Source organism: Rana temporaria, chromosome 2 (genome assembly GCF_905171775.1).
Source record: "Rana temporaria chromosome 2, aRanTem1.1, whole genome shotgun sequence".
Taxonomy (NCBI): domain Eukaryota; kingdom Metazoa; phylum Chordata; class Amphibia; order Anura; family Ranidae; genus Rana; species Rana temporaria.
Window position 1 is genome coordinate 221,911,990 of NC_053490.1, and position 11,076 is coordinate 221,923,065.

Consider the following 11,076-nt stretch of genomic DNA (forward strand, 5'->3'; position numbering starts at 1 on the left):
GGTGTCTTTTTTCAAAACGTCGTTTTTTGTGTCAATTAAAATGATAGTGTGTGGGCAAAACGACGTTTAAAACAACGTTTTTAAACCCGCGCATGCTCAGAAGCAAGTTATGAAGCTAGCTTCAATGGAAAAGAGTGCTGAACGTAACCGCGCTTTGCTAGAGCATTTTGAAAAAACGATGGTGTGTAGGCAACGTCAAGCATGTTTGAAAATGAAGTTTTAAAAACGTCGTTTTATTTCATGATTTAAAATGTCGTTTTTTTTTCATCACAAAAAACGAACGTCTGTACGCGGCATTAGTCATGCCTAGTATCAAATGAAACTTAAGGAAGTTACTTTGGAAAAATGAAAGGTGAAAACAAAAAACAGTAGGACATAAAGATTTTCAAAGTCACTTTTTAATTTGCCATGAAAAGGTAAACTTACCCTTTCATTACTATTGTAGCACCTTCTAGTTTGTGCTAGAAGTAGTATAGGCGTTGTTAGTGTAGCTAAATTTAGTTAGCTAAGGGCTAAGCCTGAGCTGTGAATCTTGGTCAGGGTTCAGTGAGTCAGGGCTGGATGACTCACACTGAGAGCTCCCCTGGTACCTCCTCCTGTTTCTGGAACATTGGAGTAGCTTCCAGGAATATTTATGAGGCCTTAGCCAATTCCCAGGAGTGGGCTGGCATAGGATAGAATTTACCTCATAAATAGACATGGGCCATGCCAGCAGGGGCAGTCTTGCAAGATGAAAATGCAGTGCTAAGGAGGCTGTCGGTGGCCCTCAAGGGTGCTCCCTAGTCTGGGGGGGGTGACCTTGGGCCGGGGCTCAGGTGCTGGAAGGATCCATCTACAACACAAGGGAGGAAGCCCTTCCTGGAGGCACAGGAGCAAGAGAGGACAGAGTAGACATGTGCATTCATTTTCGTCCAAATGCATTTTCGTCTGAATTTCAGGTATTTTCGTTATCGTTTTAACAAACGAAAACAAATGCGCAGAATACGAAAAACAAAAGATCCTACATTAACAAATGCTTTATTTTCGTTTTCGTTGCTACAACAGTTCGATATAGATAGGAGATTCGACATGACGCTGACAATAACAATCTGTGTCTATCGAACCTGTGGTCGAATGTGCCTAACCTTAACTCTATTAGTCCAAGATTATTCTACATAGAAAGAAAAGATTCGACATAGAAAGAAAAGATTCAACATTATAGAGAGAAAAGACTTGACATTATAGAGAGAAAAGATTCGATCGAAGTGTGCTTAAGTCTTCAGTCTTTCCCTAGAGATCTCCTGAGAGTCAGCCGGGTGGGCTGATGAAAAGTCAGTTGGGTGGATTGGTGTAAAGGGGCAGATGCAGCCAGGAGGGTTGGCATTGAAGGTGTGGTGCTGGGCTCGGTGACCACAGGGAGGAAGTGATGTGAAAGTATAAGCTGTGTCACTCTACTAAACTACACTCATAGGGGCTGCGAGCTCCTGCCTGTAATGGGCCACTGCTACATCTGACTGGAGCCTGTCAGATCATCAGAGTGACATAGCTGGAACAAGCAAGTGTGTGCTGGAGGAAGTTTAAGCTGTATATAGAGACTACATATAGGAAGATGTCCCTGAATATGTTGCCAACGTTTTGTTGCTGAAGTCAAGTAGGCATTGTGTGCCTGGCTTTGCAGGAGTGGGGGATCCAAATTACTTGTGGCTCTTTAGGGGTGTGCTACAATATTTTGCCGACAGATCTCACTCAACGCAAAAATATATAAGAAAGAATCGGCACGGCCGCACTCCAAAAATATTTTTTTTTTCCTTTTAATAAAAACTGGTCACAACATGGATGTCACAGCAAAAAATCAGGAAAAGGGCTAACGCGCTTCACACTCTCATACAGTGCTTATTCATAGCTAACTCAACCTTGTAAACTGGGCTGTAACAGTCAATCTATAAATATAAGCAGGGCCGGTGCAAGGATGTTTGCCAACTTAGGCGAAGGTGCATTTTGCCGAACCCCCCACCCCCAAATTTTCAGACAAATTGAACATTAAAAAAAAGGCTATACCCCCTTCTCCCCCTCCCCTACACTGCAAGAGTGGACTTCTGTACTTTCTTGGAGTTGGGCTGGGATATCATCACATGCTTTGCTGTGTGTTCTTATATTCTTGAACAGGTTAGGAATTATTGTGACATTTCAGGTGCTACATACATGTAATCAACATACACATATTGGCCCGGATTCAGAAAGAAGATACGACGGCGTATCTCCTGATACGCCGTCGTATCTCTGAGTCAGGCCGTCGTATCTATGCGCCTGATTCATAGAATCAGGTTACACATAGATATCCCTAAGATCCGACAGGTGTAAGTGACTTACACTGTCGGATCTTAGGCTGCAATCTCACGCTGGCCGCTAGGTGGCGCTTCCGTTTGTATACGCAAGGAATATGCAAATGAGGAGTTACGCCGATTCAGAAACAAATGACCGCCCGGCGCTTTTTTTTTACGTCGTTTGCGTTCGGCTTTTTCCGGCGTATAGTTACCCCTGCTATATGCGGCGTATCCTATGTTAAGTATGTTAAGATCCGCTAACCTATCTGAATCTAGCCCCTTATATCTAATTACAAATCATTCTTTTTAGAAGATATAATGTGTATGTGGATTACATCTAGTTTCAGCAGACATGTCAGGACCAGTTTCAGCAGACATGTTCGGTCGTGTGTAGGCCCGAGCGGACAGGATTCCAGCATACATTTGCCCGCCGGGCCTTTTCCCAGCGGGCAAATATTTCCGGACTTGTTTTAAAACAGCCCGCTGGAATCCTGTCCCCTCGGATATGTTCGGTCGTCTGTACAGACCTACCGTACATGTCCGAGCGCCTGCCATCCCTCGCATGCGTCGAATGACTTTGACGCATGCGTGGAAGCATTGAACTGGCAGGGCCGCCCACGTCGCCGCATCATCGTCGCGGCGACGGCGCGGCCATGCCCCGCGTATTGTGTATGATGGTGAGTATAGCCACCATACAGAAATCCCCGGGCAGACATGTACGGTGAAAACGGTCCGGCGGACCGGTTTCATCGTACATGTATGCTCGTCTGTACGCGGCCTAACAGTAAGTAGAAGAGGATCCAGTCTCCCTTCTGTGCTGTACACAATCTTGGAGAAGGTCTCTGCTGTGTGCTGGGCAGGACCCAATGATTGATGCTGCAGTGTGAGGTTCATCTTTCCCCGCAGGGACTGTACCAACTCTGATCTGGGGGGGGGGGGGGGACTCAGGAACTCAAGAAGGGAGCCTGGAAATGGGTGTATCTGCTGCCACAGAGCAACGAGCAGGGGCACAAATTTTGTTTTGGGCTGGCAAGAGGGGCATACAAGTGTCACAACTAGACTTTGTGAGCAGATTTTCTTTTTCACAACCTGGTGCCCCCTCCAACCCCTTGTACCGCCCTTCCTTCCAGCCATATAGCTCCCAGCCTGAGCCAGTGAGTCACGCCCCCCTCTGCCTGCCTCTGAAGACTCCGTCTGCAGGTGTTGTAATTTATGGCTGCTGCGTGCCGCTGCTCAGTTCTTTCCACCCATCGCCACCAGGAACTTGAGCACGGTCCAGACTACAACTCCCAGAATGCAGCACGGGAGCAACACAGCCAATCAGCAGCTGCCAAGATCGACCTCATGCATAAAAAAATAAAAACACGTCAGCAGACAGCGGCCGTTTTGAGTATGTTAGACGGCCTCGATCGGGTGAAATTTTCTGCCCTGTTCCCTGACGGCGCCGTAAGGCAAGTGCCCATGTTGCCTTGCGCTAGAGCCGTCCCTAAATATAAGTCCTTGGCAAGCTTAAAAATGATTGTTCCATATAAATTACAGATTTGCACAATGATTTGCAACATTCATCTGCAAATTATATTTTGTATGAACAATCTTTTGTAGCTGATTAAATGGCTGATCTAATGTCTATAAATACCAAGTAGTTGTCTATCCTAGAATTGTGGTAAGCTACTGTATTTTAGAGCAGAAATGCAACATTCATCATACTGCACACATTTAATTAAAGGTAACAAAATGTTGCTGACATTTTAAAAATAATAGGCCCTCAACAAATATTGGTCAAGTGCTCATAAAAAGTATGTGGACATGAACAATAAAACAGAAGCTATTTTAGTTTGACCTATGTCTCTGCGTTCCTCCACAATTGCTACCCCCCTCTGTGTGCTGATAAGCAGAAAGAGGCAAGTGGAGGAGATAAATAATGACTGTAAAAAGTATTTTCTCTGCACTGCCTTATGTCAGAATATTAAAAGATAGAAGAAGGCAGTTTTCAATTGATAAACCCAGTCGTTGAGGTCACAAGTTGGGGTCAGTGCAGGTACCAGAGAAATATTGTCAGGCTCAAATGCCAAGGTTGATAACAAGCAGAAATAGAGGTATCACAGAGAAGAAAAAAGGATTATCCTGCCTGTTACTCCGAAACCAACCCTAGTTTGTGACCATAAAGCTGACTCTGTGCCCTGTGATCTGGACTACTTGATTCCTCTTTCACTAAGAACTCTGCTTAGCCTGAAGTTTCTAGCCACTGGTCTCCACTCTTTACAGTTCCTAACGAATATGAACACATACACGCACACAGGTTGAACTGGTTGGACTAGTGTCTTTATTCAACCTTACTAACTATGAAATTATGAATATTGACCAAAGAATTGTAGAGGATGGAGACGGATTGAGGAAAATCTGGGTGTTGGAGTGAGAGGTAACAGCTGTGACCCCACATAAAGGGGAAAGCGCATTTAATGAGAATATATGGACATATTGGACTATTGTTTAATGATCTTTATTGATAAAATATTGTTTTTTCATAAGATATAACTTATAATGTTACATGGTACCACTTGTAATAGGCCAATCATCTACAGCTGACGCTCTCCCCATCCCACATATACTGTATGTATGGCTTTGGGGGGGAATGAACCTGTGAAGATGATTGGTCCATTGCTGGTGACTAGGGATGAGCCAAACACCCCCCGGTTCGGTTCGCAGCAGAACATGCAAACAGGCAAAAAATTTGTTCGAACACGCAAACACCATTAAAGTCTATGGGACACGAACATGAAAAATCTAAAGTGCTTATTTTAAAGGTTAATATGCAAATTATTGTCATAAAAAGTGTTTGGGGACCTGGCCGTCTATCTCCCATAGACTTTTAAAGGGTGTTCCACGGCTTTCGAATTTGCCCCGAACACCCCAAATTGTTCGCTATTTGGCGAACGGGCAAACAGCAAATGTTCAAGTTGAACTCATGCTCGACTCGAACATAAAGCTCATCCCTACTGGTGACATCTTCCAGGCACAACCACATGGGTTCAGTAGAGCATCCAAACATGACCAAGTTTATCTCTAGTCTTGAGGACTCAAATAGTGAAATCTCCTTTCCTTAATTCCCCATTCCTGACTGCTACTGTCCAGCTGGGAGTTTTTGGTGTTTCCACCTACTTTTGCATGTTTCAACATCTTCTCTTGCATTCTTTATATTAGAAATTGATTAGAAATCCTATAAGTATGGCAGGAACCCCTTATATTGGCTATATAAGGTGTGCAGACCTAAATCTCAAAGACAAATATCTTACCAACAGAGTCTCGGAAAAATATTGTCAACAGATTACTTTTCAGTATCTACCATAAACTATAATATCGGTTTAGGGTGAACTGACCCTTTAATGCAGAAATATACTAACATGTTCAGTTTTAAGAGTAGAGTGAGCAAGATCTTAAGTTGAGTATACACATATCAAAATTTGGCCAGTTGAGCAGGAACCGGCCCATTTTCAGTCCGTGTACCCCTCCCTCTGTTCAAAAAAAGACGGTCATTAGATCAACTTCTATTGAACGTACCTGCTGGAAAATCAGCATTCAATCAGCTGTTGCAGTCATTTTCTGACATGGGGAGGAGTCCCTGGTAGCAAAATACAGTTACAAAGTGGGGGGGGGGGGAGATTTGTGCATCCACATCACTTGTGTGTATGCAGGAATCGGTGAGTTTATTTTTCATTCTGTTGAATAAAAAACTCTGCGTGTATATCCAGCTTTAGAAACAACATAATTGGGAAAATGTATCTTCCATTATTAATTACAGTATGTATGCTGATTTTTTTCTGAGCATTTTTTTTGAACATTTTTTACTTGTTATGTATAAGCAAGAAGACACATTGTTTCTTTTGTAAATACTTTTTATTTTAAATGGACATTTAAAGTGAGAAGATCATAGATGTTCTATAATACTTTCAATAATGATTACAGTCAATACTAGTTTGTGGTTACTTGCTGATCAATTGAACCTTTTTTTTTCTCTTATACGTATAACCACAGTTCATGGCAAAGTATATTTATTGTTAGTGAGTTTTCAATGCATGTAGCCAATTAATTCTAGATGCAATACAAAATGAACAATGCACAGCTGGAATTTGAAAGCAGTTCTCTGGATATATTTTTCATTGGGGAAAGGTTAGACCCAATCTTGCATTTTTGTTGCTGCCTGTAACACCATTGCAGGAATTCACTCGTACTTCCTATCCCAAAACAAAAAGTCGGAAATTTCCCCAATCTTTATACAAAGCAACAAACTGCTGACAGAGGTTCTACTGTAGCTTTTCCCCAGTTAACTAGTAAAAGCACTTTTATTGCTTTCAGTTCCCCATGGGAATATTCTTAGGTATTGTACAGTTGTCACAACAGAAAGTAGAAATCTCCCCAAACTGCACACAGACAGTAATAAAAAACCTGATAAGAGGTTCTCACCCTTCCAAATCCTGTTCAATTCTAAATATAGTCTTGGCCACTTGAGTTCTGCTTTCGCAGTTGCAGTAATATCTGTAGAACTTGGCAGGTTAACCAAAAACAGGCTATAAATAAAGTCCTGTTTACATAAGGTGAAGATCCCATATTTAGAATCTGCTTAGCACTTGAAGATCAATAATTCTTACTGTAACTTCTTTTTTTTTTTTTTTAGACAAGACAGGAGGTAACATTTTGCAAAACACAGCAGGTAAAATACATTTAATATCTTTAAAACGGAGTTCCACCCAAAAGTGGAACTTCCGCTTTAAGGACTCCTGACACCCTGACATGCCACATTTGGAATTTTTTGTTGGGGGGGGGAGCGGGTACCTAGTTTTGACCGGTACCCAGCTTCCACTTCCTTTTGGGCCGCCCAGGTGGCCCCTCCTTCCCTGCAATGTTCTGGGACAAGTCACAGGTCCCAGAAGATTGCCCGGCCATTCAGGATGTGCAGCGTAACTCGCGAATATGCAGTGCACACCTGGCTGTGAAGCCACAAGTTGTCACAGCTGGGTTCCCACAGTAGTGATGCCGACACCGCGGAGAGTTTAGACATTAATGGCTGTGTGTTGTTATTTTGAGGGGACAGCAAATTTATACTGTTATACAAGCTGTACACTCACTGAGGCTGGGATGTCCATACCTACCAGATGTTCCATTTCTGGTGCATGTTCAGCCCCTGAGCCACATTGTGTTTATATAGTGCAGACAGTCATCTACACTATGACATTCAAGGAAAAGGGAAAGGAATCACCGCTCCAGGTGGATCTAAGCAGACAATTTGAGGAACCTCTCAGGAGTCCAAGGTGCTGGCAATGCACAAGGCAAACATGGAAAAAGTGGAAATGGATGGACAGCCGCACTCCAAAGGAACTTGAAGAAGTAGTCTTTATTAATAAAAACTGGACATGCAAATCCAAAAATACAGTCACATGAGGGGACAGCCGACGCGTTTCGCACACTGTTAGTGCTTAGTCATGACATTCAAGGACACTGTGCGGCCCAGCCACCTGCATCCTATTAACTATTGATGTTTTGCAGCCTGGCCGCCAGCATCCTAGTAACCAGTGACCATGGGGGAGGTGGTGGCAAAAATGTCTGCCTCAGGCAGCATATGTGACTCCATGTACAATCACTGTGATGAATTTTCCACACTTAAAATATGTACAGCATTTAGCTGAATCTACTATCCAGTTATTAGCTATTAATTTGTTATTATTATTAATATTGTTATAGAATTGAAATCATATTATTTCCACATACTACTCTTATCTTATTTGAATATATATATATATATATATATATATATATATATATATATATATATATATATATATATATATATATATAATACAGTTACTTATTATTTCATTTATTACTATATTTTTTTATTCTACAAATATTTTTAATGTATAAATACAAATTGTACGAATCAAATCAATTTGTTAACAGCCTGGTAATGTATTTATTGCTATGTATATTAAAATATTTTTTTTCTTAGTTTCATAGAAAGGTTTATTATATTCTTGGGGATCCCCTCCAGTTATGTACTCCCTTTCATGAAGTCATCAGATGAAGCAATAATAAAATGATGGCTATTGAGAATGCAGTGTTAGTGTAATATAAGGCAGACTAGGCATTTAGGCACCTCTGTAGCATGTAAAAGTTCAGCGTCAACATTTTCCACTCTGTCTTGGGACTACTACTCCAAACACCTGCTTTGGAATCATGGAAAAGGTATACTGAACTGCACCAACACAACAGGCAGTGATAGCCTGGAAAGTACAAAGCAGCACATGATTGCACCCCATATCTAATTGTCAGAGAAAAAGAGCCTATACCTCCATACTACATCATAATTGACTTATTTCAATATACTCTAGCATGACAGCTAAAAGAAAAACTTCACTCTAAATCCAGAGAAATTTTTAGAATGAATACATTTTCTGTACAAAATTTTAGGAGGTGTTGAAGATACTAACAGTCAGGCACATGTGGAAAAACTAAAAAAAAAGCAGATTGTTTTCCTCCATGAAAGTGGGCATTGTCAGAGACAGACATAGGCACAGCATGGTTTGTATTTCCTCCCAATAATAGAATAAAAATATGATGGACTCCTTCAGAAAATAATAGTTTCCTTGACCTGGCCTAAATATGGATGTACAGAAGACAAGTCAAAGTAACATCAGGGGCCAGATTCACGTAGGAAGGCGCATCTTTGTGCGGGCGTAGCGTATCCTATTTACGGTACGCCGCCGCAACTTAGACAGGCAAGTGCAGTATTCACAAAGAACTTGCGTCCTTAGTTATGGCAGCGTAGCGTAAATGGGCCGGTGTAAGCCCGCCTAATTCAAAGTAGGCTGGTAGGGGGCGTGGTGTATGGTAATGAATCGTGACCCCACGTAAATGACGCGCCTTACGAATGGTGCATGTGCGCGCATGCTCAGTATCACGTCAAATTTTCTCCCTAAATTACGCCGGCTCAATGCTTAGTCGACATGAACGTAACCTACGCCCATCCCCATTCACGTACGACTTACGCAAACTACGTCAAATACGACGCTGTTCCGACGTTTCCGACGTCCATACCTTAACAGGACTTACCCCTGCTTTATGAGGGGTAAAGTTACGCCAGTCGTACGCCTTACGTAAACAGCGTATTTTAATACACGGGCGCAAGTACGTTCGTGAATCGGCGTATCTAGCTCATTTGCATATTCAACGCGGAAATATACGGAAGCGCCCCTAGCGGCCAGCGTAAATATGCACCCCAAGATATGACGGCATAGGAGACTTACGCCGCTCGTATCTTGCCAACCGTGAGGCGTATCTGATTCTATGAATCAGGCGCAAAGATACGACGGCGCACATTCGAACTTACGACGGCGTACTTTGGAGATACGCCGTCATAAGTCCTTTGTGAATCTGGGCCCAGAAGTCCTTATCTGCCAGAATTGGCATTGGAGCACCTCCACATGGGAATGCCTAGGCCCTTCCAACAGGCTAGTCATGCTGGGATGTTGTAAGTAAAATGTAGGGATATTACAGGTCTGCTACAGGGGAAGACGAAACTGAAACAACAAGCTAGTGCTAGTAATTTTATTTTAGCAGTTTTACTGATCCACCAGGATTGCCTAAAATGACATTATAAAAAAAGAATATTTGTTGTGTAAGGAATACATCACAATTCTATAAATGAGCATTGGATTTGTGTATAAATCTGTAATTTAGAACAAATGATATGCATAGGTTTGGCCATCATTAAAGAGATGGCTAATGTTCAGTCCTGATTTAGTTAGTCAAAACCATATTTGATGTGACTAGTTTCTCTTTGAAATTGCATTTATAAATAATAAATTAGGAAATATTTACATCAATAATAATAGTATTAGTATTAATATTTATAAATAATCAATATCTACATGAATCGGGTACATTATTTTCATTTTTCAAAATAAATAACAGTCGTAATGCATAATGAGCAAATATAAAAACTATCTAGCTCCAATTAAGAAGTCATTTAAAATTGTGTTTCAAAATACTGCTAGCATAACTACACGCTATCATAACTACCTAAATTCTATATTTTATATCAGGGGTCTCCAAACTGCGGCCCCAGGGCCAGATGCGGCCCTTTGCTTGCCTTTATCAGGCCCTTGGGGCACTATCCCTCCCACTGATACGAGACCCTATTCTGCCATCTGACACCGACAATGGAGTACCATTTCTCCCACTGACACCACTAATGGGGCACTATTCCTTCTTATGATACCAGCAATGGGGCACTATTCCTCCCCCTAATACCAGATGTTTACTCCCACTGATGCCAGGAAAATTTCCACTCCCGCTGGCCAAAGTCTGGCCCTCCAAGTGTCTGAAGGACAATAAACCGGCCCTATGTTTAGAATGTTTGGAGACCCATGTTTTATATCATACTAGTAATCCACTAAAATTGCAGGAATCAAGCTTACAATGGGAAGTTATCAGAGCCAATCAGGTATTATTGCATTACATAATGCTGACAATCTAGTATGACTCCGGGCAATGGGAAAGAGGTTTAGGCAGAAAAAACAACATCTTGACAACGATGACGATTACTCTCTATCAGTGGCATAAACCCTACATAGTCAGCTTTCAATGTTCTAGTCCTTTTAGGTAGTACAGCTAAGGATGTAGCCATACAACCAGGCCTGTTGGAACAGGGGGTCTGCTTTTAACAAACAGTAGTAATGTGCTACATTCAGCAATTCCCAGAAGCCCTATTTACAAGATA